Source organism: Hyla sarda, chromosome 1 (assembly GCF_029499605.1).
Source record: "Hyla sarda isolate aHylSar1 chromosome 1, aHylSar1.hap1, whole genome shotgun sequence".
NCBI lineage: Eukaryota > Metazoa > Chordata > Amphibia > Anura > Hylidae > Hyla > Hyla sarda.
In genome coordinates this window covers 442,121,778-442,149,538 of record NC_079189.1, presented here as the reverse complement: position 1 = coordinate 442,149,538, position 27,761 = coordinate 442,121,778, and the positions used below count along the sequence as shown (strand labels likewise).

Here is a 27,761-nt window from a genome sequence, read left to right as displayed (position 1 = left end):
CACAGATAGTCTAAGCTTTATGGTAATCTCACAACACAGCCATTTAATCCCAAGACAAGTGTGGATCTTTCCTAAGCATGGCTATTAATGTCTGGCAGGTACATACTAAAATCACCCCTATGGTGGATACCCTTTAACCCCTTAACGACCACAGACCTAAATGTATGTACTGGTGTGGCAGTACTTCGCGCACCAGGACGTACATTTACATCCTGTACATGACCGCGAGCATCGGAGCGATGATCGGGTCATGTGCAGCAGGTCCCAGCTGCTGATAGCAGCCAAGGACCCGCTGGTTATAGCCGACATCCATTATCGTGCGGATGTCTGCCATTAACCCCTCAGATGCCATGATCAATACAGATCACGGCATCTGTGGCAGAGCGGCTACATTTTATGCTGATCTGATCGCCCGCGGCACGGCCGCGGGGATCAGATCAGCTAACATTGCGGACGGGACGGAGGTCTCCTCACCTGCCTCCGTCCGTCTTCCGTCTTCTTCTGCTCTGGTCTGAGATCATGCAGACCAGAGCAGAAGATAGCCGATAGCACTGAACAGTATTAGCAATCATCTGATTGCTATAAATAGTCCCCTATGGGGACTATTAAAAAGTGTAAAAAAAAAAAAAGAATAAAAAAGTTTTTTTAAAAAGTATAAAAAAAAAGTGAAAGAAAAAAACATATATAAACATTTGGTATTGTCTCATGCGTAAATGTCCAATTAAAATATAATGTTAATGATACGGTGAACGGTGTAAGAAAAAAAAAATGCCCCAAAATGCTGCTTTTTTTTTGTCACATTTTATTTAAAAAAAATTCATAAAAAATTAATAAAAGATTTATGTACACAAATGTAATATCAATTAAAAAGTACAGATCACGGCGCAAAAAATTTGCCCTCATACCACCGCTTATACGAAAAAATGAAAAAAAAGTTATAGGTCGCCAAAATAGAAGGATTTCAAACGTACTAATTTGGTTAAAAAGTTAGGTTTTTTTTCTTTTGTTTTTTTAAGCGCAACAATAATCGAAAAGTAAGTAATTTCCCACACAAATAGTATTTTTTTGGCTGCGCCATAAATTTTATGGTAAAATGAGTGATGTCATTACAAAGGACAACTGGTCGCGCAAAAAAACAAGCCCTCATACTAGTCTATAGATGAAAATATAAAAGAGTTATGATTTTTAGAAGGAGAGGAGGAAAAAACTAAAATGCAAAAAAAAAAATAATTGGCCTGGTCCTTAAATGGGCACTGTCAGATACAAAAACTTTTCATATGTTTTAAAGCATGCAAAACCAATAGGTATTGCAATTGCTTTCATTAGAAATGTTTCAGTATTTCATACTGAAAAAGCCAATCAAACAACTGCCCCCCCTGCCTGCTTGGACACATACTAGTCCTGCTGTGTCCATGCATCATCACCTATGTCATGGACACACTTCCTTGATTGGCAGCTGTGAATGCAGGGCTCACAGCTGGAGGAAAAATCCTCCCACTGTCAGCTTGTGTCCCGCTACTGTCAGTGAGGACATGCTGGGAGTTGTAGTTTTGCTTATGCTAGGGGAGATGTGAGCAGACAGCATACTGAGGGAGGGGGCGGAGACCTGCACAGTGAGGCCACACCCCCTCCCCCTGAGAGGAATTCAGACTTGTGAGCTAAATTAAAAAAGTGTAATAAAAAAATAAATAAAGGTGCTAGACACATAAAAATAAGATGTACATGGTCAGGATTAGGTACTGAGTGAGCTATAAAAAAAATTGTTGGATCTGACGGGTACGCTTTAAGGTCAAAATGGGCTTGGTCCTTAACGACGCATGACGTAAATGTACGTCCTGGTGAGGTGGTACTTAACGCACCAGGACGTACATTGACGTCCTATACATAACCGCGAGCATCGGAGCGATGCTCGGATCATGCGCGGCAGGTCCTGGCTGCTGATAGCAGCCAGGGACCCACTGGTAATGGCTGACATCCACGATCATGCGGATGTCCGCCATTAACCCCTCAGATGCCGTGATCAATACAGATCACGACATCTGCAGAAGTGCGGCACTTAATGTGGACGATCGGATCGCCAGCAGCGCTGCTGCGGTGATCCGATCATCTGTAATGGCGGACGGAGCTCTCCACACCTGCCTCCGTCCGTCTCCCGGCGTCTTTTGCTCTGGTCTGAGATCGAGCAGACCAGAGCAGAAGATAGCCGATAACGCTGATCAGAGCTATGCCCTATGCATAGCACTGAACAGTATTAGCAATCAAATGATTGCTATAAATCGTACCCTATGGGGGACTATTAAAGTGTAAAAATAAAAGTTTAAAAAAAATTGAAAAATCCCCTCCCCCAATAATAATGTAAATTATCAGTTTTTCCCAATTTTACCCCCAAAAAGTGTAAAACATTTTTTTTTATAAACATATTTGGTATTGCTGTGTGTAAATATCCGCACTATTAAAATTTAATGTTAATTACCCCATGCGGTGAACGGCGTGAATGTAAAAAAAAATATAAAAAAAGGCCAAAATTGTTGCTTTTTTTAATAACATTTTATTCAAAATTACAAATCACGGCACAAAAAATTAACCCTCATATCGCTGCTTATATGGAAAAATGAAAAAGTTATAGGTCAACAAAATAGAGGGATTTTAAACGCACTAATTTGGTTAATAAGTTTGTGATTTTTTTTTTAAGCGGTATAATAGAAAAGTATGTAATCATGGGTATCATTTTAATTGTTTTGACCCACAGAATAAAGAGAACAGGTCTATTTTACCATAAAATGTACAGCGTGAAAACGAAACCTTACAAAATTTGCTAAATTGAGGTTTGCTTATCAATTTCCCCACACAAATAGTATTTTTTTGGTTGCGCCATACATTTTATGGTAAAATGAGTGATGTCATTACAAAGGACAACTGGTCGTGCAAAAAACAAGCCCTCATACTAGTCTGTGGATGAAAATATAAAAGAGTTATGATTTTTAGAAGGCGAAAACGTAAAAATAAAAATTGTCTGAAGTTAAGGTTGTTCTTTTCTGTCTAAATCCTCTCTGATGACACCTGTCTCGTGAAATGCCCAGTTTAGAAGAGGTTTGCTATGGGGATTTGCTTCTAAACTGGGCGTTTCCCTAGACAGGTGTCATCAGAGAGGATTTCGACAGAAAAGAACAACCTTAATCCTTTCAGTACTTATGAGCTTCTGAAGTTAACATTTTTTAATAGAAGTAATTTACAAATCTGTTTAACTTTCTGGAGCCAGTTGATATATAAAAAAAAAGTTTTTTCCTGGAATACCCCTTTAAGGTGTTAAAAGGGGTACTCCTTTTTTTTGCCAGAAAGTTAAAACAGATTTGTAAAGGACTTCTATTTAAAAATCTTAACCCTTCCAGTACTTATCAGATGCTGTATACTCCACAGGAAGTTGTATTTCTTTCTGGAATTCTTTTCTATCTGACCACAGTGCTCTCTGCTGACACCTCTGTCCGTATCAGGAACTGTTCAGAGCAGGAGAGGTTTGCTATGGGAATTTTTTTGTACTCTGGACAGTTCCTGATAAGTACTGGAAGGATTAAGATTTTTTAAATAAAAGTAATTTACAAATCAGTTTCACTTCCTACCACCAGTTGATTTGAAAAAAATGTGTTTTACACCGGGGTACCCCATTAAAAAGGAAAACATTGCATTGAATTGCAGTTCAGTCGGGGCAGTAGGTTATAGAGCAGGAAGAGCTGAGCAGGTTTATGGGGAATTTATCAATGCTAACACCAAAAAACTGGTGTAAGAAGTTGCATATTTTGGACAGTGCTCTCACTTTTTGTGCAAAACACACACAAAAAAATTGCAATTTTCATATATTTTATTACAGATAAAAAATTGCTAATTTTTTTGCAAAAAACCCAAAACCTACTAAAACAACATCAATACATCTCCCCCCCCCCCCCTTTGTTTTAGAATATGTTCCTGGATTTACAGTCATTTATTCATGTAAATCTCTGCTAATTCTGATCTACGTTTCATGTGGGCAGCCCTCGCTATATGCACATTTATACACTGATAGCCAGCCAGTGAGTAGGACAGCCCACATGACTACTTAGCCCAGAATGAGCACAGATGTCACAGATGTATATATCTGCTCAGCTTGTCTCACTCTATAACATAGCTACTATAGCTAATTGCAGACTGGACTCAGTGTGATGCCAAATCATTATTTATTATCATCCTTGGTAAGTGATAATCTTAATAAATTTTTTATGAAAACGTGACTACTGATGTGTAAAACAATATAAAACCCAGAAACCCCACACAGTTTTACATTTTTACATGATTTCCTCATAGGGATGACAGAATTTCAAGCAACATGCCTACCCATATTGTTCAACACACTGCAAATGGACGATATTATCTAAAGGTTATAGGAAAGAACCCCCAGCAGAACAGTTGAACAGAAAAACACCGGGCATGTTACCATTATATCCTGCAACAGACTGATTATTATGTTACTGCAATAGACACCCAGGCTTGTTATCATTAACACATCAACCCATAACCCATTAACTATAAAATACATTCCAAAAATATAAAAATTCACTGCTCAAAAGAAATTAAGGGAACACTAAGATAACACATCCTAGATCTGAATGAATGAACTAATCGTATGAAATACTTTCGTCTTTACATAGTTGAATGTGCTGACAACAAAATCACACAAACATTATCAATGGAAATCAAATTTATCAACCCATGGAGGTCTGGATATGAAGTCACAGTCAAAATCAAAGTGGAAAACCACACTACAGGCTGATCCAACTTTCATGTAATGTCCTTAAAACAAGTCAAAATGAGGCTCAGTAGTGTGTGTGGCCTCCACGTGCCTGTATGACCTCTCTACAATGCCAGGGCATGCTCCTGATGAGGTGGTGGATGGTCTCCTGAGGGATGTCCTCCCAGACCTGGACTAAAGCATCTGCCAACTCCTTGACAGTCTGTGATGCAACGTGGCGTTGATGGATGGAGCGAGACATGATGTCCCAGATGTGCTGAAACAGATTCAGGTCTGGGGAACGGGCGGGCCAGTCCATAGCAACAATGCATTCCTCTTGCAGGAACTGCTGACACCCTGAGGTCTAGCATTGTCTTGCACTAGGAGGAACCCATGGCCAACCGCACCAGTATATGGTCTCACAAGGGGTCTGAGGATCTCATCTCGGTACCTAATGACAGTCAGGCTACCTCTGGCAAGCACAAGGAGGGCTCTGCGGCCTCCCAAAGAAATGTCACCCCACACCATTACTGACCCACCGCCAAACCGGTCATGCTGGAGGATGTTGCAGGCAGCAGAACATTCCCCATGAAGTCTCCAGACGCTCAGGGTGAACCTGCTTTCATCTGTGAAGAGCACAGGGCGCCAGTGGCGAATTTGCCAATCTTGGTGTTCTCTGGCAAATGCCAAACGTCCTGCACGGTGTTGGGCTGTAAGTACAACCCCCATCTGTGGACGTCGGGCCCTCATAGAGTCTGTTTCTGACCGTTAGAGTGGACACATGCACATTTGTGGCCTGCTGGAGGTCATTTTGCAGGGCTCTGGCAGTGCTCCTCCTTGCACAAAGGCGGAGGTAGCAGTCCTGCTGCTGGGTTGTTGCCCTCCTATGGCCTCCTCCACGTCTCCTGATGTACTGGACTGTCTCCTGGTTGCTCCTCCATGCCCTGGACACTACGCTGACAAACACAGCAAACCTTCTTGCCACAGCTCGCATTGATGTGCTATCCTAAATGAGCTGCACTACCTGAGCCACTTGTGTGGGTTGTAGACTCAGTCTCATGCTACCACTAGAGTGAAAGCACTGTCAGCATTCAAAAGTGACCAAAACATCAGCCAGGAAGCATAGGAACTGAGAAGTGGTCTGTGGTCACCACCTGCAGAACCACTCCTTTATTGGGGGTGTCTTGCTAATTGCCTATAATTTCCACCTGTTGTCTGTTCCATTTGCACAACAGCATGGGAAATTGATTGTCAATCAGTGTTGCTTCCAGAGTGGACAGTGTGATTTCACAGAAGTGTGATTGACTTGGAGTTATTGTGTTGTTTAAGTGTTCCCTTTATTGTTTTGAGCAGTGTATATATATATATATATATATATATATATATATATATATATATATATATGAGAAATATTTAGATAATTATACAAGATCGTTTTGTTCAGGAACTTCATAACAATGACTGTTAATGAAAGTTATTATAGTAAATACATTTATCCCATTGGACATAACTGTGATCAAATAGCCCTGACAGTTGGGGACAAAGAGTTGGTTAAACCTAGGAACGTCACTTAATCATGAAAAGTTGAGCATTATGTATTTCTCAGTAGTCACACTGCTGTGTTTGCAAGTTCTTAAGCTGTACAGATCGATGGAAATACATTGTATTGTACTGTACAATACAGTATATTATATAGTACTAATTTTTATCTCAAAACGACCTATTAATATGGTAAGCTAAAAGACCTAAATGCAACACAGATGTGCTGGCCTAGACAAAGTATGGACTGTGCATGCTAATTCGTGATGCCATGTTAAAACAGAGGTCTCTTGTACTAAAACTGTATATCAAAGATATTGGACTTAAAGGGGTTATTCACCATAAGGGGATTTTAGTACGTACCTGGCAGACAGTAATGGACATGCTTAGGAAGAATCTGCCTTGGGGCTAAATGGCTATGTTGTGAGATTACCATAACACTGTGGCTATGTTATTGTGAACTGGTATTTCCTGTCTGAGTTTCCTTCTTTGCATACAAATCCCATAATTCAATTTCCTCCCACATATCAGTCAACCCACCCATTGAAACATAAATGAGCTGTATCCATTTAAAAGACCTGTTTTTTTCTAATCAGGGTACCTACAGCTGTTGCACAAACAATTAGTTGCAGATTGATCTCTCTTCCACCAAGCGATCGCTCCACCCATTGAAGCAGACAGGCTCCCTGTCATCAGCTGACTAGTGATGTCAGGTCTCGGCCGCAATGCAACCTGGGAAAAATCTGAGACCACAGTCATTTTGTAAATATTGGGGTGAAAATCAACAGAGAATTGCAAGACCACCGTTACACACAGGTACAGACACTATATTATGAACTACACTAACTTTACAGCCCCTGTAGCATAGCCACATAAAAAAAATTCCTGGAATACCCATTTAAGACAGGATGCAATGAGGGTGAAACCAAGAGGGCAGCCATCTCCCTATTTACTCCAAAAGTCTATTTTGCCAATCATGACTGAGTGTTGCATTACCAACTCCTCTGAAGGGGTTTTTGTCAAAATTTGCCATCTGTCTACAGATATGTTCTCAAATGGTTATTGTAGTTTAGATCAGGAAAAGTCATGACACTTCCTATCTTCAATAGTTTTTGCTTTGCCACCCATATTCTCCTGCTAACCCTAATGTGTAGATTTCCAATGGCACATTTTATTGGAAGCAGACTGTATTGCATTTTTCACTAATGAATTGCAAGTAGCTATTGTTTACTAATTACAGAACATTCTTTACTAATTGCGCCCTAAATGTACGCATTTTTATGCGAAAAAAATTTCAGAAAAAAAAAGGGTTTATGGAATTCCTTGTCCCCATTCCTCAGAGGGGGAAAACACAAAATTAGGTCTCCAGCAGTCTTGTATTCTAGTGCACACATTAGTCCACAGTTTTCTCAATTGACTGTGGCATCGCTGCATCTTATACATTATGTATAAATGCTAATACAAAAAACCCAGCACTACATCTCCAGTCATTCCCATTTCTAAAAATTGTATTTGGCTTAAAAACATAACATCCTCTTACAGTTAGATGTCAGGACATAATGGAGACTAACCAGCATTGGCATGGACTAATGTTACTTTAGACTCCATAGCGAATGTTTTAATGTATGAGATATTTGGGGGAGATTTATGAAAACGGGTAAAGAAAAAGTTGACCAGTTGCAACAATCTGGTTGCTATTGGCAACTGGTCAACTTTTCCTTTGAACTCGTTTTTTAAGAGATTTTACAGTGATTCCATTCGGCACGAACCTCATGGCTCGGCAGTTGCTGACTTTATCCTGCATAAATTAGTTCAGCTTTCAGGTGCTCCGGTGGGCTGGAGACTCTCTCCAAGGTCTGTATCCACCTTTTACAGCCCACCGGGGCACCTGAAAGCTGAACTAATTTATGCAGGCTAAAGTCAGAAACTGCCGAGCCGAGAAGTTTGTGACAAATCAAATTACTGTAACTTCGCTCATCTCTACTCGTTTTGATAAATCTCCCCCCCAATTTTTTTTTTTTCTGGTGGCCTCTTCTTACCTTAAATTTGTGTGAGAGAAAAAGCAACAACCACTCAGCTCTTGTTCTCACATCCCAACCTTAGTTGGGGCTGAGCTGTGATGAAGAGATTGTGGTTGAAAGACCTGTGATGTGATGAGACCTAAGACTTACAATTACAGTTTTACAGTTCTTTGTCGTATTAAAATTATAACCTGGAACTATATGTAATGAAAATAAATAATAATAATATATATTTTTTTGTCAGTAATAAATTATGCATGCAAGTAAACGTTAAAATAAAAAAATATTTATGTATTTCTGCAGCAGAGATCCAAGGATTTCTTCTGCGGTTAACTGTTGAGCTATCATTGTAGTCCAGAGAGTTACTTAAAGCTTATCTGCAATTAAATAGGTATTCCAGGATTATTTTTTTTTATTTACTTGTGCTACAGTAGCTGTGAAGTTAGGGTGCATTTACACCACAATTCTTTTATACGGTCACCGAATCCGCCTGGGAGATGTGAAAACTCCCGTATCGCAGCCACTTGAATGTTGGTAGTCTTGCAATTTTTATGTGATCTTTGCCCCAATGATTATTTTTATCAGCATACAAAAGGAGTGTCGTCTCAGGTGATGAAAGGGAGCCTGTCCTTGGTCCAGTAGGTAGAGCGACTGCTGGATGGGAGGAATATTATTCTGCAGGGGGTTGTAGTTTTGCAGCTGGAGGCACCCTGGTTAGAAAACACTGGTCTATTGCATGCAAGGGAACTCAGGTGTGCTTCAATAGGTGGGGTGGCTGATGTGTGAGAGGAAGAAAAGTGACCTCACACAAGAAAGGAATCATGGGACTTGTGGTTGGAGGAAGGAAACTCCAACAGGAAATAACTTGCACAAAAAAAAAAAAAAATGTAATGTCCCAGTTAGGGATCGACCGATTATCGGCATGGCCGATATTATCGGCCGATAATCACGATTTTGGGCATTATCGGTATCAGCAATTACCTTGCCGATAAGCCGATAATGCCCCGCCCACCGCACCGCGACCGCCACCCCCCCGACCCGCCGCACCCCCGACCCGCCGCACCGCGTCGCACCCCCCACCGTGATGCTGGGCGGTATACCGGTATGGATTTTTGCCCATACCGTTATACCAGCCGGGCCCCTCCCCCACCCTCCGAGTCAATAAAAAAATGTAACTTACCCGTAATGGGGGTGGTCCGGGCCATCCATCCTTCCTTCCTGTAGTGTCCGGGGGCGGTCCGGGTGGAGGGGGAACCGGTCCGGGCTGTCCTTCTTCTCCGGCGGTCATCTTCTCCATTCCGGGCAGGCTCCGGCCTAGTACACTGCCTAGACAGTTTCCTTATGCATAGGTAGTATAAAGGACCTGTGTAAGTCTGTCACATGTTATGTTATGCAGTCACATGATTTGTTGTCACATGTTCACAGACTATCTAAAGGAGCGGCCATTACAATTCACTCTCTTAGCTCTTATGTTACCTTACGGAGCACAGTAACCACCAGAGATCTCAGTGCAAGTGATCAGCATCTGGAGGACCCCAAAAGCTACAGTCATTCCAGTCTCAAGTCTATGTTTGCTGTCACTGAAACTAGTCAAGTCCTGCATATATAGTAAAGTCAAGTCCAATCTCGAGTTAAATTAATTACAAAGTATATTGGTCCAGCAAGCTGCCAGGTCCTTCTGAGTCCTGGCCACCTCTCTGGGAAATCTGGCCTTAACTGTGAAGATAATTCCATCTGTCTTACACTCAGAAAAGCCTCTGTTTGACCATAACTGGTTGTGGACTCTCATTTCACTACTAGCAACTGGGATAGCGGAGGTATTCCGGAACCCTAAAAACACACTGGCGTCACGAACAATAGGGTTTAAAAACATCTTGCCCCCGGCGTTAATACCATTTGATCCCACCACTGACACCACTACACCCGTGGTCCCGCCATACACCCCAGGGTCACCACAATCTTGGCGTCACCAACAGGATACATGTGTGCCTTAACCACTCAACCCCCGCAGGCCACCCGCAGTTGTTAAAGTTTGTTTTTACTGTCGTGCGGATAAAAGTAGTGGGGAAGGTGAAAGAGAGACTGTTAATTGTCATTACTAAGTGTGTCAAGTCCGTACCTGAAGGGGTTAAACAGAGTCCAGTGTTTCCTGCGCGCAGGCGCGGTCGCAGCTCCGCCCAGTCAGTCCCCAGCGGTGACTCCTCTTCAGTGTGCGAGCCGGAACTATGAATCCGCCCTGTGTCGCACAGGGGAAGCATTTACCAACCGGACCAAACAGGAAGTTCCCTGGGCGCAGCCATAGTGGAGATTCCGGCGGCTGTGTCCGGCTCAACAGAATACCGGCAAGTACCCACTGCAGCGCAGACTCTGCATAAACCCACGATTTGCTGCAATGTCTTCAGCACCGGTGGCAGTCAGCGTTAACCCCAGATACCCAGTCAAGTCTGCAGGTACTCGTTACACAGTCTATTGCCGGACAGCTTGAAGGAACAGCGCACTCAATTCTTCTTAACCTCTTAAGGACTGAGGGCGTATCCATATGCCCCCATTTTAGAGTACTTAAGGAATGAGGGCATATGGGTACACCCGTGGAAATAATTCAGCAGGCATCCCGGCACATCGCCAAGGAGGGTCCTCGGCAATCCGCGGCGAGGGGGGGGGGGGACCAGCAATCTGCAGCGATTCCGGGTCAAACGGATCTCCGGTGACCCGGAAAATAAGGGGGATCGGGGCTGTCCAAGACACCCCCGATCCCCCTGAAGGGATAAGAGTGAGGTGGCAGAGGTGCCACCCCTGCCATCCCTGCTATTGGTCGGTCAGAAGCGACCGACCAATAGTAGATCGGGGGCGGGGTGGGTGTTAAAGTTCGATTCCCCCGTTCTGCCCACCCACAGTAGTCCGAGCAGAACGGGGGAACCAACGGTGACTGACGCCGGAGGTCAGTTACCATCGGCGGCGGGCGATGATTGGAGGGCGGCGAAGACGTGGGGCTGGCTCCCTGCTGCAGACTACTGAAGCCGGTGAGTTGGCTAGCAACATCTGGAGGGCTACAGTTTGAGACGGCTACACAGTGGTCTCTAAACTGTAGCCCTCTAGATGTTGCAAAACTACAACTCCCAGCATGCCAAAACCTAACAGAACCTAACTGAAGGTTTTCCAACCAGTGTGCCTCCACCTGTTGCAAAAGTACAACTCCCAGGATGCACAGTCTGTCAGTGTCATGCTGGGAGTTGCAGTTGTGCAACAGCTGGAGGTTTCCCCACATATGGGGTATTTCCATACTCGGAAGCAATTACACTACAAATTTTGGGTGGGCTTTTCTACTTTTACCCCTTATGAAAAGGAAACGTTGGAGTCTACACCAGCCTGTTAGTGTAAAAACATTAATTTACACTAACATGGTGGTGTTGCCCCATACTTTTCATTTTCACAAGAGGAAAAAGCAAAAAATGACCCCCAAAATTTGTAACGGAATTTCTCCTGAGTATGGAGATACCCCATATGTGGGCGTAAAATTATCTGCGGATGCACAACAAGGCTCAGGAGTGAGAGCGCACTATGTACATTTGAGGCCTGAATTGGTGATTTGCACATGGGTGGTTGATTATACAGCGGTTCTGACATAAACACAAAAAAAAAAAAATACCGACGTGTGACCCCATTTTGGAAACTGCACCCCTCACGGAACGTAACAAGGGGTATAGTGAGCCTTAACACCCCACAGGTGATTGATGAATTTTTGTTAAGGTTGGATGGGAAAATGAAAACATTTTTTTTTTTTTTTTTTTTTTTTTTTTTTTTTTTTTACAAAAATGCTGGTGTTACCCTAAGTTTTTCATTTTCACAAGGGAAGATAGGAAAAAAAGCCCCACAAATTTGTAACCCCATTTCTTCTGAGAAAGAACATACCCCATATGTAGATGTAAAGTGCTCTGTGGGTGAACTACAATGCTCAGAAGAGAAGGAGCGCCATTGGGCTTTTGGATAGAAAATTTGTCTGGAATTGAAAGCTGTGTGTGTTTACAAAGCCCCCATAGTGCCAGAACAATGGACCCCCGCCCCACACGTGACCCCATTTTGGAAACTACACCCCTGTAATAAGGGGTGCAGTGAGCATTTATGCCCACATTTTTTTTTCATTTGCACAGCCCATTGTTCCTAAGATCTGTCAAACGCCAGTGGGGTGTAAATTATCACTGCACCCCTTATTATATTCTGTTAAGGGGTGTAGTTTCCAAAATGGGGTCACATGTGGGGGGGTCCACTGTTCTGGCACCATGGGGGGGCTTTGTAAATGCTCATGGCCCCCTGACTTCCATTCCAAACAAATACTCTCTCCAAAAGCCCTGAGCATTGTAGTGCGCCAGCAGAGCACTTGACGTCCACACATGGGCTATTTTCATACTCAAAAGAAATGGGGTTACAAATTTTGGGGGTCATTTTCTCCTATTACCCCTTGTAAAAATGTCAAATTTGGTGGAAAACTAGCATTTTAGTGATAAAAAAAATACATTTTCATTTACACATCTGACTAACGAAAAGTCATCAAACACCTGTTGGGTGTTAAGGCTCACTGTACCCCTTTTTACATTCCTTGAGGGGTGTAGTTTCCAAAATAGTATGCTGTGTTTTTTTTTTTTTTTTGCTGTTCTGTCACAATAGGGGCTTCCTAAATGCGACATGCCCCCCAAAAACCATTTCAGCAAAATTCACTCTCCAACATCCCATTGTCTCCCCTCCCCTTCTGAGCCCTCTAGTGCACCCACGGAGCACTTTACATCCACACATGTGGTAATTCCACTATATCTAAATAACTGTTTTGCAAGTGCTGGAATGTTGTGTGAACCAGACAGTGTTGACGTCAAGGTAGTGGCAGGTAACGGGAAACCAATACCCAGGCATGGATATTGAGAGCCCACTATTCAAGTAGGGAAACATGTGCTTAAGGGACAGGGAGTGATTTTAACTGATGTGGCTGATAAGGGGTCTGCAGAATTCATATTGGGGATGAATATCATGAAACATTGTTTTACTGACATAGTAGATTCCTTGCATGCCTCTCTCCCATCCATGTCCCCCCTCAGGCCAGCGGGCTGCACAGCACCACTTAAAAGGTTCTCCAAGCGGATCAGAAGTTTACCAATCAACAAGGAGAAGTTTTGCAAAGTACGGATTCAGAACATCAGGTCGGTGACCTTACATCCTAACACAGAGACAGTCCTGTGGTGCCGTGCACGTCCCGGAGTGAGAAACAAAGGACTATGAAGCCCTGTTGGAGACTATTCAGTTGGAAGATCATCCACTAGTTCGAGCAGCAAGGAGTCTAGTCACCGTTATTGATGGGAAAGTTCCAGTCCGGTTAGTCAATCTGTCAAGTGTGGCTACCATTCTACCAAAGTCCACTCCAGTGGCCCAGTTATATCTTCTAGAGCTAGGTGATATTCTATTAGAATGCAAAGTGGCTCGACAACGAGCAGCCCAAGTGACTCCAGGTTCTGTGGAAAGTCACCCCGAACCCTGGTGGGCGCAACTTCAAGTGGGAGACGAAACCACCCCGAAGGATCAAGTCAACTGGGTTATTAGTGTTGCCAAGAGGCACCACGAAGCCTTCAGTAAGCATCCGACAGACTTTGGACGTACGTCCATGATCCATCATCAGATTTTGACAGGCGACTACCCACCTATCAAAGAGAGGCACCGTCCGGTCGCACCAGGCATGTGTCAAACCGTCAAGAAGATGTTAGTCGACACGAAGGACGCCGATGTAATTAACGAAAGTCAGAGTCCCTTGGCGGCGCCCCTTGTTCTGGTCAAAAAGAAGGATGGAACCATACATTTCTGTGTTGACTATAGGAAACTGAAGGACATCACCCATAAGGACGCTTAGAATCGAGGAATCACTCACCGCCCTTGGGTCGGCAGCGTACTTCTCCACCTTGGACTTAACCAGTGGGTATTGGCAAGTGCCTATGGCTGTTTAAGTTCAAGAGCATGCCGTTCGGGCTGTGCAATGCCCCTGTTACCTTCCAGCGGCTGATAGAGCGATGTTTGGGCCATTTAAACTTCCAGAATGTTCTGCTGTACCTTGATGATGTCATTGTATACTCTAAGTCCTATTAAGAGTACCTTGGTCATCTGTCAGACGTCTTCCAAGTATTGATCAAACATGGATTGAAGATCAAGCCGTCCAAGTGCCATCTGCTCAAACCTCAGGTACACTACCTAGGTCATGTTGTCAGCGCTGAGTCCAGCCTAATCCTGACAAGGTGGAAATGGCCTACCCCGCGCACAGTGAAAGACGTCCGGAGCTTTCTGGGATTTGCCGGCTACTACTGCCGCTTCATTCCTCACTTCGCCCAGATTGCAGAGCCTCTCAGAGCAGGGTACAGCGAAGGAGAACAACAGTGGGAAGCTAACTGTGGCCTGGACCAAAGAGCACAAGACAGCCTTCCAAGCCCTGAAACACCTATTAATGGAACCACCCATACTAGCGTATCCAGACTACACTCAACTGTTCCGGCTGTACACAGATGCCAGCTTCGAAGGTTTGGGGGCCGTCAAAGGAGGATAAGAGCAGGTGATAGCCTATGCCAGTCTTAATCTGCACGGAGCAGAAAAGAATGATGCCAATTATAGCTCCTTCAAGCTGGAACTCCTTGCCCTCGTATGGGCTGTGACTAAAAAGTTTAAAGATTACCTGACTGCCACACCATTCACTGTCTATACGGATAATAATATGTGGGCCCACCTGAACACCGCCAAACTGGGTGCCATTGAGCAGCGGTGGGCTTCAAGGTTGGCCAATTATGATTTCACCATCAAATACAGAAGCGGCAAGTCCAATGTCAACTCTGATGTACTATGTCTGATGGCCCCCGGTGAGGAACCACCTGTTGAAGACGAGTGGGAAGACGTGGAGATGCCCCCATTCCACCAGAGATTCGGTAGACAGAATAGTGTAACTACCCTCGAAGAGGGCGAATCTAGGTCTAAGAAAGTCCAGGAAGATTTGTACACCTGAAGGACTCTGCAAGACGAAAGTCGAGTCATGGGGGAACTGTTGGACTACCTTCTAATGAAAAAGGTACCAACCCATCTACGTCGGGCTCAGAACTGCGAGTTGAAACGGTTGTGGCGACAAAGAAAGCGACTGTTCGTGCACAAGGGACTGTTGTACCGAAACTCTTTGGATCCGGTTTCCGGTAAATGACTTCATCAGATCCTGGTTGCCCGAAGGGACACGGCGATGGTCCTCAATGCCTACCGTGATCAGTCGGGACACTTCGGATTTCACAAGACAGAAGCCACTGTCAGGCAACGGTTTTGCTGGATTGGGATGCGGCGCGACATTGAGAAATGGTGCAGTGGGTGTGCCACCTGCAACGTCACCAAGAACGGGCGTAAGGACGCCAGAGCACCCCTCCATTCCATCCAGAGTGAAAGGCCTAACCAGATGGTCACTCTAGACCATGTCAAGTTGTCTCCTACCCGGTCCGGGTACTCTAATGCTCTAACCATGGTGGATCATTACTCCAAGTGGGTTGTAGTCGTACCAGTCAAAGATCTTACAGCCAAAACCACAGCCCAGATGTTCTACTCCCATTGGGTACAAATCCTCAGATGTCCAGAGTCTGTCCTCATTGACCGAGGAACGGCCTTTGAGACCCAACTCTTCCAAGAGCTGTCAATTTCATTTCTGCAAGAAACTCAGGACAACTGCCTATCCCCCTCAAGGGAACGGGCTCTTTGAGAGGATCAATCAAGTCTTCATTCACATGCTGCGAGCAGCGTCTGTGTCCAGACACGAAGAGTGGCCCTGGTTGTTACCCGAGCTCTTTGAGATTTATAACAACACAGTGCACTGTTCCACTGGATGCACCCCATTCTATTTGATGATGGGCAGACATGGTCAACTACCAAGAGACTGCACGTCTGGACTACAAGCTCCATTCAATAACTCTCCGCAAGCTTCTATGGAATGGGTCTCCGACCATCAAAGAAGAATCCAAGAAGCAAAAGAGATTGTCAACAGAAAGATGGGTGAGGCTCAACAGAAGCAGCAGCAAGACTACAACCGTCATGCCTCCGCCAAACCCCTCCAAATAGGTGACAAGGTCTGGCTGCGGAAGTTCCCGAGAACTCACAAACAGTGACAGCAGTACCCTATCCTGACATAGATGTGTATGCAATGCAGAAGTCCGGGAACGAACCGCAAGTCGTTCATCACAATCGAATCAAGTTGTGTCATAAGGAGGATTTGCCTGTGCTTCCGATACCTCCCTCACCACCAGTCAAACCTGCAAGGGAGTATGTGCCCAGAGAGGGAATTCACCCATCCATGGATGTTCCCTCCTAGCTGAGCTGCAATCTTAGGTTTCATACCAACCTGTGGGCCTGTGCAACTCTAGTCATTACACCGGCTCAAGCTCTGTCACCGTTGGCACAAGAATATACTCCAGTCTCCAGATCACCAGCCTCACCCATGATCGAACCTCCAAGTTCAAGTCCTGTCAGTCCAGAGTTACCACCTACTTCGGCTGAGTCAAGAGCTCCCTAAGAGGTTGCTGTTCCAGAGTCCCAAGAGATGGTGCTGCGTAGGTCCCAACGGTCCACGCAAGGGCAGATACCCTCTAGATACAAAAACTAAGGTACGCATAACCAGTCTTCATAAAGTACACAGTTATGTACACATAACTATTGTATACCTCAGTCACATACAATAGTACTGTAGCACTCAACATTTCACAGTCTACTTAATGTCAAATGTATCTAATATCATATATCATTATGTTTGTGCGCAGGATACTTTCCTGGCCAGAAAGTACTCCTGATGCTCACCTAAATGCATGTAGTCAATACAAGGTAACATGAATGTCAAAATGTTATCTGTGTCAGTTGTCTAGCATAAATATGTCTAGAATAAACTAAAAATTGTGTTCTGGGGAGATGTGTTTTAAATGCCAAGGGACCCCAGTAGCCAAGGCATTGGGCAGAGAGCCTCAGGCAACCCAATCCGCCAATGTGTAATTCATAATCATAAGTCTAGTCGTATATACAATGTCTAGTATATAGTCTAGTCATGTACAGTATATCATACACAGTCAAAATGTCATGTCTGTCTAGTAAACTGTTATGTAAGTCAGTAAATGCATAGTCAAAAAGTAAAAGTAAAGTTGAATGTCATCACTAATCCTGTTCAACCACAAGTCAGAGCATGTATGGACAATTTATACAAAGACTCTAATGTCTAATTTCACCAGCCTAAAATGGACATTTGTGCAAAAATGCCTCAGGACTGCATCTGGCCCCGCGGCCACTTCATTCCTCAACCCTGACAGAACCTACATCGAGGACAACTTATGTTAAGTAGGGGAGTTTGTAATGTCCCAGTACAGGACATGGTCCTGTACTATCCTTAGGCCCTGTCAGGTTGAGACCCTCAGTGACCTGGGTGCTCCCCTGCAAGGCCTCCCCCTGTTGTTCCATAATGTTATGTATATCACTTTAATGCCTAGACAGTATCCTTATGTATAGGTAGTATAAAGGACCTGTGTAAGTCTGTCACATGCTATGTTATGCAGTCATGATTTGCTGTCACATGTTCTCCCAGAGAACACCAGCTTAACCTATGACCCGCAGCTTGACCAATGGGCTTTAGTCCAGCCCCCCACTATCTAAAGGGGCAGCCATTACAATTCACTCTCTTAGCTCTTATGCTACCTTACTGAGCACAGCAACCACCAGAGATCTCAGTGCAAGTTATCAGCATCTGGAGGACCCCAAAAACTACAGTCATTCCAGTAAGTTTCAAATCTATGTCTGCTGTCACTGAAACTAGTGAAGTCCTGCATATAGTCAAGTTTAATCCAATCTCGAGTCAAGTAATTATAAGTATATTGGTCCAGCAAGCTGCTAGGTCATTCTGGGTCCTGGCCACGTCTCTGCAAAATCTGGCCTTAGCTGAGAAGATAATTGTATCTGTCTTATACTCAGTAAAGCCTCCGTTTGACCATAACTGGTTGTGGACTCTCATTTCACTACTAGCAACTGGGATAGCGGAGGAACCTGGCGTGTGGTGTTCCTGAACCCTAAAACCACACTGGCATCACGAACACTAGGGCTTAACAACATCTTGCCCCCGGAGTTTATACCATCTGATCCTACCACTCACACCGCTACCGTGGTCCCGCCATACACCCGTACGTCACCTCAGAAAGCAGCGGCATTATGATAATCTCACAACGCAGCCATTCAGCTCCAAGACATGCACTGATTCTTTCTAAGCATGCCCATTACTATCTGGCAGGTAAGTAAGTGAAGGAGTGCCTCAGCTCACCTGCAGTGCCAGAACTCTGCACACTGATCGGTGTGAACTAACACCGGAGAATCCAAAAATTAAGAACGGAAGTCCAGCAGAGAAACTTGTGCAAATAAAAGCTGATTCTTTATTTCCATCACGTCATGACAGGATAAAAAAAACAGTATTAGTAAGGTTGGCATAACTGGCTGAAACGCGTTACTTTTATCCTGTCATGTCGTGGTGGAAATAAAGAATCAGCTTTTATGTGCAAAAGTTTTTGCACTGGACCTCCGTTCTTAATATCTGGCAGGTAAGTACTAAAAACACCTTATGGTGGATAATCCCTTTAAGCTCTGATGTAAATTTCTCAGCAACTTTGTAGCCCCAGACTTGATAAAAACGACAGCGATCAGGAGACCAACAAGCATGGGATTCCTGGCAAATCCGTATTCTAATCGGCTGTAGTCTCAGGCTATGAAGTTGATGGGGAATTTTAACTGATATCCTGCCACCAGAGCAGGGCAGTTCAGGAGAGATGTAGAAATGCACAGTGGTGTTCATGTCAGGGTTCATTGTACAGCAGCTCAGACGGTGTTCATGAACGCTGACATGAAAACCACTGTGCATTTCTATAAAAATACATTTTTTAACTGCATGTCACTTGCTGTTATCATATATGTATATTAACCCTTCCATCACAGAAATGTATTTGTTTTTAACATGTGTAGTGGAAACTATCTGCCTTTCAATTTTAGAATGGTTACGTCACTCACTTAGTAGCTGTTTGTGAATACCCTAATCTTTACTGAAGTAAGTCTGGTTTGTAATGAATCTTTGTGTCTATATAATGTCAGTACCTCACAACTTTTGTATCAGCACCTTGTCCAGACAAAGGGCCCATTTTGGGCCAGAAACGTATTGTATGTGCTACAAATAAATGTTATTTTATCCATGTATTAGAGATTAGTCTCTTTTAATCCACTTGGTCCAGCGCTGCAGAAAATATCCCCATTTTAACTCACTGCATCTATTTAATGATTATGGACATAGCTAAATACTTGATTATAACTGAAAACTGTACTAATATACTGGAGATGGCGTCAGCAGCTCAGCGCACGCAACTAACAGCCACAAAGCGAGTCCTTTACATGTGTTCCTTTGACTGAGGTTGCCGCCACTCCCGGACGAAGGTCAATGTGCCGAAACGCGCGTTGGAGTGCCGGCACCCCGGTCCCTGCAGTTTTCCAGCGATTTATATATTTGTTGTGGATATCTTGCATAGTATAACCTTTATCATTATACACTTTAAATCTGGTGTATAGGTTGTCTGTACACCTCAATACACAGCACCTTATTGACTTGCACTTTTGCACCTTTTTATACTGTTTGTATACATTTACTATTTACTATTACTCAGAATGATGCCTGTATTTATATGTACTGTTTGATTACGGATTTATGTGCAATACCCCCATACTACCATCCTTCAGGCAGGGTATCCGGTGGTGCCGTGTTCTGTGATGCATTGTCTTCCTCTTTATGTGTGTATCTAATTTTAGTGCATACCAATAAAATTTGTTTTTACTTTTTCATCAAAGTGACTCTTTTTGGGGCTTTCTTGCTTCCTTCTTGTTATATTCAATTTTGAGTCACATTTACGGGTTTAATACTTCTAGGGAGGGTGTTACAGTGGTACCCTATTGATTATTGTTATCACACACCTATCTTTCTCCCTTATCTTTTGGTCTGTTTTTTTCTTGCTTTAATATACTAACAGAAGTATAATATCCCTAGTATAATACTTATTCTGATTGGGTGACTATTACTAGTGGGTACCACAGGGTTCAATCTTGGGTCCTGTTCTATTTAATATATTCATTAATGACCTTGTAGAGGGTTTGAATAGTAATTAGCAATCTTGCCAGATGATACTAAACTCTGTAAAGTTGCTAACACAATAGAGGACAGTGCACTTTTACAAATGGATCTGGATTTTTGGAGGTTTGGGCTGGGAAGTGGCACATGAGGTTCAACACTGATAAATGTAAGGTAATGCACATGGGGAGGAAAAATCCTGGCTGGGATTATGTATTAAATGGGAGCACACTTGGGACAACTGACGTGGAAAAGGACTTGGGAGTCTTAGTTAATAGTAAATTTAGCTGTAGTGGCCAGTGTCGGGCAGCTGCTGCCACAAATGAAATCATGGGGTGCATCAATGGGGGCATAGATGCCCACGACAAGAAAATTATTCTACCGCTGTACAAATCAGTCAGTCAGTCCACACATAGAATATTGTGTACAGTACTGGGCACCAGTGTACAAGAAAGATATAGTGGAGCTGGAGAGGGTTCAAAGACGGGCAACCAGAGTAATAAGGGGAATGGGAGGACTACAGTACCCAGAAAGGAGTTATTGGAGTTATTTAGTTTAGAAAAAAGAAGTCTTAGGGGAGACCTTATACCCATGTATAAATATATTAGGGGGCAGTACAGAGATTTCTCCCATGATCTATTTATACCCAGGACTGTATCTATAACAAGGGGGCATCATTCCAGTTTGCAATAAACTGGTGCCATAAAGTTAAACAGATTTCTAAATTACTTCTATTTAAAAATCTTAAATGGGCACTGTCACAAACATTATTTTTTGATATGTTGTAGTTCTTATGTACTACAACATATCTCTAATATACTTTTATTTAAATTTTTTTCATTAAAAAGGTTTAAATTTACATTTAAAAACCGGCCACTGAAAAAGGACTGATTTTGGAGTGGCAATCAGTCCTTTTTCAGTTAGGCTGCACTCGCTCCCTGCCTGTCAATCAGACAGGCGGGAGCGAGCGCATTGACTCCCCGGCCACTGGCTGGGAGGCCACTCCTCCCGCACATCGCCGCCGCCTCGTTGCCGCTGCTGTCCCTGCACGCCCGCTGCCGGACTCTGCAGTAACTGCAAGTGTAATGAGGGAACGGGGTATGCGGGGAAGGGGGGGGGGGGGAGGAAGAGGGAACAGGCTAGTGCCATAGCGGGGGGGGGGGGGAACGGTCTAGCAAAAAAAAAAAAAATAGGATGGTGGGAGCTACTTTTTAGCTGCTGTATGCTCGAAGAGAAGTTGAGTTGTTCTTTCCAGTCTGACCATATCGCTCTCTGCTGACACCTCTGTCAATGTCAGGAACTGTCCAGAGTAGAAGCAAATCCCCATAGCAAACCTTTCCTGCTCTGGACAGTTCCTGACATGGACTGAGGTGTCAGCAGAGAGCACTGTGGCCAGACTGGAAAGAACTACACAACTTTCCCTAAAGCATACAGCAGCTAAGTACTGGAAGGATTCAGATGTTTAAATAGAGGTCATTTACAAATCTGTTTAACTTTCTGGCATGAGTTGATTTGAAAAAAAAAAAAAAACAATTTTCATCGGAGTACCCCTGTAGCCCCCTTTTGATAGTATGATAAATATGTAGCACTTAAGCCCCTTAAGGACTCAATTTTCACCTTAAGGTGGAAACCCATTTTCACCTTGAGGACTCAAAACTATTTTCGTACTTTCGTTTTTTACTCCTCACCTTCTAAAAATCAAAGCACGTTCAATTTTGCACCTACAGACCCATATAAGGGCTTGTTTTTTGCGTCACCAATTGTACTTTGTAATGACATTACTTATTTTATAACATAAAATGTGGCGAAACAAAAATAAAATTATTTGTGGGGTGAAATGAAGAAAAAAAGAACGCCATTTTGCAAATTTTTAGGGCTTCCGTTTCTACGCAGTGCACTTTTTGGTAAAATTGACACCTTATCTTTATTCTGGGGATACCCAATTTATGTAGGTTTTATTTATTTTACTACATTAAAAAAATTATAACTACATGCACCAAAATTAGTATGCGTAAAATTGTCATGTTCTGACCCCTATAAAACTTTTTTATTTTACCATGTACGGGGCTATATGAGAGCTTATTTTTTGTGCGGTGGTCTGCAGCTTTTATCGGTACCATTTTTGTGTTGATGGAACTTCTTGATCGCTTTTTATAAAATTTTTTATGGTATAGGAAGTGACAAACAATGCACAATTTTGGACTTTTTTTACGCGTACGCCATCGACCCTGCGGTTTAGCTAATCTTATATTTTAATAGTTCGGACATTTACATACGCGGCGGTACCACATATGATGTTTTTATCACATTATTTTAAAGATAGGAAATGGGGGGGGGTGCGTCAAACTTTTATTAGGGGGGGCTCATTCACATTTAATATATATATATATTTTTTTTTTTTTTAAACACATTTTACTTTTTTATCTTTTATTAGCCCCGACAGGGGGCTATACCATGCAATCTTTTGATTGCATACACTGATCAATGCTATGCCATAGCATAGCATTGATCACTGTTATTGGCGCTCTGCTGCTCCAACCTGCTGAGCAGGCTTGGAGCAGTAAGTAGATTACCAATCAGACGACGAGGAGGCAGGTATGGACCCTCCTGTCGCCCAGTCCCGATCATCTCCGCTGAGCTGCCAGGATAGTTTTACTTTCACTTTAGACACCACGATCAACTTTGATTGAGGCGTCTAAAGGGTTGATGCCGGGCATCGGCCCGATTGGCGGTGCTCAGCATTAACCTTGGGTCCTGGCTGCTGATAGCAGTCGGGACCCACAGGGTTTGAAGCGTTCTCCGCTCGTGAGAATGCTTTAAACCCCGGTAACGGGACTTAGGACGTACAGGTATGCCCAAGTCTTTACGTACCAGGAATTACACCCTGCGTCCTTAAGGTGTTAAGCAAAACTATAGCAAAAAAAAATGCCTGTCCCCCATTAGGGGACATTTATCATTGTATGTTTTAGTAATCAAGTTCAGAAGGCATTTGTTTTCTTTAATGTGTTCAGAACGTCATCAAGACAACCAGGTCCACAGGTTATCAGGGGGGAAATAAACCGAGACAGCGAGAATCACTGTAGAGCTGGTGATTAACTTGGCAAGGTAACTATGATGTATTTTATTACTACACATCCCTAGCAGGCTGTATTGTATTTTTGTTTTTATTTACTTTGGATAAATATCTTTAATATAGAAAAGGTACACTGCTTACAAAAGGCTTTAGTGATCACACTATCTTGAATATGAAAAAAGGCATATGAGGTAAAAGAGGTATGCCCAAAATCCTGATGACTAGCCCTATATAATCATGTGCTTATTTCCACCCATCAGTTTCTGCTGACTCTTTAACCTTGTGAATTCATCTCTATGGCTAAAATATTTTTTTATAGTTTCATTCTTCTCTTTATCTGCCTATTAGTTCATTAGGCCAACTCAATATTTCTAACTGAGTTGATAAAACAGATGTCCCTCTGCCCATCCTTTAAAGGAAAACTGTCACATGTTCATTCCCGCACTAACCACTGGTACTGATGGATAGTGCGGGGGACGCCCTACCTTGCCCGGATCTGTACAGCCATTTGCCTGCAATCTTAGTTTTTCTATATACGCAAATGTGGCTGTAACTGGCACGGGCAGGGTTTTCAGTAGCCTAGTGGCACTGTGACGTCAGTGCCCCCCCCACCCCTTATGAATATTCATCCCCCCTCCCTCCGGCTCTCCCTCTACCCGCCGCTCCTAACTGGTCTTCACACTGCGCATGTCAGGAAGCGGCACATGCGCAGTGGGTGGGGCATCTGTATGGGTGTGGCTTACATATGTAGTGGCGCACGGGGGCCCCATGACCCCTGGACTCCACTTTTGCTGAGTGGCAGTGTCACACACTGGACCTGGGTACTTCCTGGGCCCTACACGTTAGGCTGCTGCTTAAAATGATGATCACTGCGAGGCCCAGAGCTGGACACCAGAGGCATCCCTGGAGCGCAGGAGGTGATGTTTTGTAATATACTACAGAAAGGGCACACTTTTGAAACCTCTCCCTCAAGCCACTGGACAACTTATTTAAGTCAGAACAATTCTCCCATTAGATGAATTCTCTTGTTTGCCAAATAACAGAAATGTGGGGTATAAGGTACCAAAACAATTCTGTACCATATTTTGTGGCATTTATATGTGACTCCACTTTCTACATGGTTCATAAAATGAACAACAGAATCAACAGCACTCTTTAGTCAGTCCTGGACAGTCCTTCACATATAAACCTTAACCCCTTAAGGACCCGGGGTTTTTCCGTTTTTTTGCATTTTGTTTTTTTCCTCTTGATTAAAAAAAAATCATTGTGAGACAAAAAAAAAATAAATAATAAAACGCCATTTTGTAACTTTTGGGGGGCTTCCATTTCTACACAGTACATTTTTCGGTAAAAATGTTGTCGTACTTCTGGAAAAAAATCATAACTACATGCAGGAAAATGTATACATTTAAAATTGTCATCTTCTGACCCCTATAACTTTTTTATTTTTCCGCATATGGGGCGGTATGAGGGCTCATTTTTTGCGCGGTGATCTGAAGTTTTTAGCGGTACCATTTTTGTATTGATAGGACTTATTGATTATAAAAAAGTGACCAAAAATACACTATTTTGGACTTTCTGGGCGCGTACGCCATTGACAGTGCAGTTTAATTAACGATAAATTTTTATAATTCGGACATTTCCGCACGCGGTGATACCACATATGTTTATTTTTTCATATTCAAAACAAGTTTTGTCATATGTTTATTTTTATTTACAGGTTTTTTTTTGTTTATGGGAAAGGGGGGTGATTCAAACTTTTATTATGGAAGTTGTTAAATGATCTTTATTCACTTTTTTTCCACTTTTTTTTTTTTTTTTGCATTGTTATAGCTCCCATAGGGGGCTATAACACTGCACACACTGATCTTTTACACTGATCAATGGTTTCTCATAGGAAACCATTGATCCATGTTTCTGCCGCTTGACTGCTCATGCATGGATCTCAGGCACTGAGCAGTTATACGGCGATCGGACACCAGGAGGCAAGGTAAGGGACCCTCTTGCTGTGTCACAGCTGTTCAGGATGCGGCGATTTAGCCACGGATATTGAACAGCCCCCTGAGCTAACCGGCAACGATTTACTTTCACTTTTGACGCGGCGTTCAACTTTGAACACGCTTCTAAAGGGTTAATAGCGCACGGCACCACGATCAGTGCTGGGCGCTTTTAGCCACGGGTCCCGTGTCACGGCCGGGCCCAACCCGCTATGACGCGGGGCCACACCTGCGTTATAGAACGGGAACGGACTCATGACGTATTGGTATGTTATGGATCCTTAACAGGTTAAAGGGGTACTCCGGTGGGATATTTTTTATTTTATCAACTGGTGCCAGAAAGTTAAACAGATTTGTAAATTATGCTTGGCGCTGACTCCTGGAATTTTAAATGTTTGTCTTACCGAATTCTCTCCATGTCGATGATTTTACGTGGTTCCAATAAAGGTGAAGTTTCTTAATCGCTGGCATCTACCTGCTTTCTTCAGATTTGTAAATTACTTCTATTTAAAAATGTTTGTCCTTACAGTAGTTATTAGCAGCTGTGTGCTACAGAGGAAATTCTTTTCTTTTTGAATTTCTTTTTTGTCTTGTCCACAGTGCTCTCTGCTGACACCTGATGTCCGTATCAGGAACTGTCCAGAGCAGGAGAAAATCCCCATAGCAAACCTATGCTGCTCTCGACAGTTCCTGACACAGACAGAGGTGTAAGGAGAGAGCACTGTGGTTAAGACAAAAAAGAAATTCAAAAAGAAAATAATTTCCTCTGTAGCATACAGCTGCTAATAAGAACTGGAAGGATTAAGATTTTTAAATAGAAGTCATTTACAAATCTGTTTAACTTTCTGGCACCAGTACATAAAAAAAAAAAGTTTTCCACCGGAGTACCCCTTTAATGTTCCTGCTTTGTGCACTGCTTCACATAAACTGTCACATTTTACCTGAATCACCAAGTATTGGGACCAGAATGATGGGAAATATCATAAATCTGTACAGCTTTAAAACTTACATTTGTCCAAATGATCAAGAAAAGGGGCTTAAATGATTCAGAAGGTTATTTTCATTTAGGAAAATATGTATATTTAATTTTGCCACCTCCACTCTTCTAGCCAAGCAATGCACTTTTAATTAGATTGAGCTGCAGAATCAATGCAGCCCTGTGTCCTCAAATAACTGGACTGCATTCCAAAGGGGGGTGCACTTCTCTGGCTAAGGTAGGCGTGAAATTGATTAAGAGCAGCAGTTATAGGAGGAAGAACAGTTTCAGGTTCTAAAGCACCACTTCATGTATTCAACATGGGCGCAGGCTCCAAAATGTCAGTCCTCTATATGTGCACACAGCCTAAGCTCTCCATGCTGCAGTAGCCGAGGAGAGACACAAATGTGCAAAATATTGCAATTGCATTAATATTGATGCGATAAATGTAATTGCATACATTTTTTTATTATTTTTTTCAAATAAAAATTTATGGAATAAAAATTAGAGCTTTAAAAAAAAAAAATAATAAAATAAAATAAAAAGCGATAGGCAGCACACCCAGCCAGTGTTTGTGCATACATAGATAAGTGTAAAGTAAATTGTTACATTGTATTCAATCTGTTTGTAGTATTATTAGCATGATGAAGTTCTTTATAGCATTTAGCTCCACATCCTACTGCTTTAATCCAATGTTTAAAGGAGGATGCAATTGTTTCAGCTGCATCCTTTTGCTTAGACCATTGTTTCCCAACCAGGGTGCCTCCAGCTGTTGCAAAACTACAACTCCTAGCATGCCCGGACAGCCGAAGGCTGTCCGGGCATGCTGGGAGTTGTAGTTTTGCAACAGCTGGAGGCACCCTGGTTGGGAAACACTGGCTTAGGTTATGTTTACACAGATAGATATCTGACTGATAAAAGAAAAAACACTTTAAATATTTGTAAAAACTGGTCTAAGTTGCACAGAATCGAATGTGCATGGGCAGTTTAAGCTTCCTGGCTCAAATAGATTGGCTGCTATAGGCAACTGGGCAACTTTTCTTTTGCACAGGTTTTGATAAATCTCCCCCATAGTTTCCATAAAGTAATCAATACCACTTCAGTGTGAATCATTCCACTATCTAAGCATATTCTATAGTTTTTGGAAGTGAATTTACAGACAGTCTGTTCCTTCCATAGGGTATTGATCAAACCAGGACTGCTATTTAAACTCTTAACTAA

General features: G+C 42.9%; 1 protein-coding gene across 1 annotated transcript in view; it reads right to left on the bottom strand.

Moving 5' to 3' along the window:
* The window catches only part of LOC130283407 (uncharacterized), a 151,220-nt gene that overhangs the window by 60,053 nt on the left and 63,406 nt on the right, over positions 1–27,761 (bottom strand). The gene's annotated exons all lie outside the window — the stretch shown is intronic.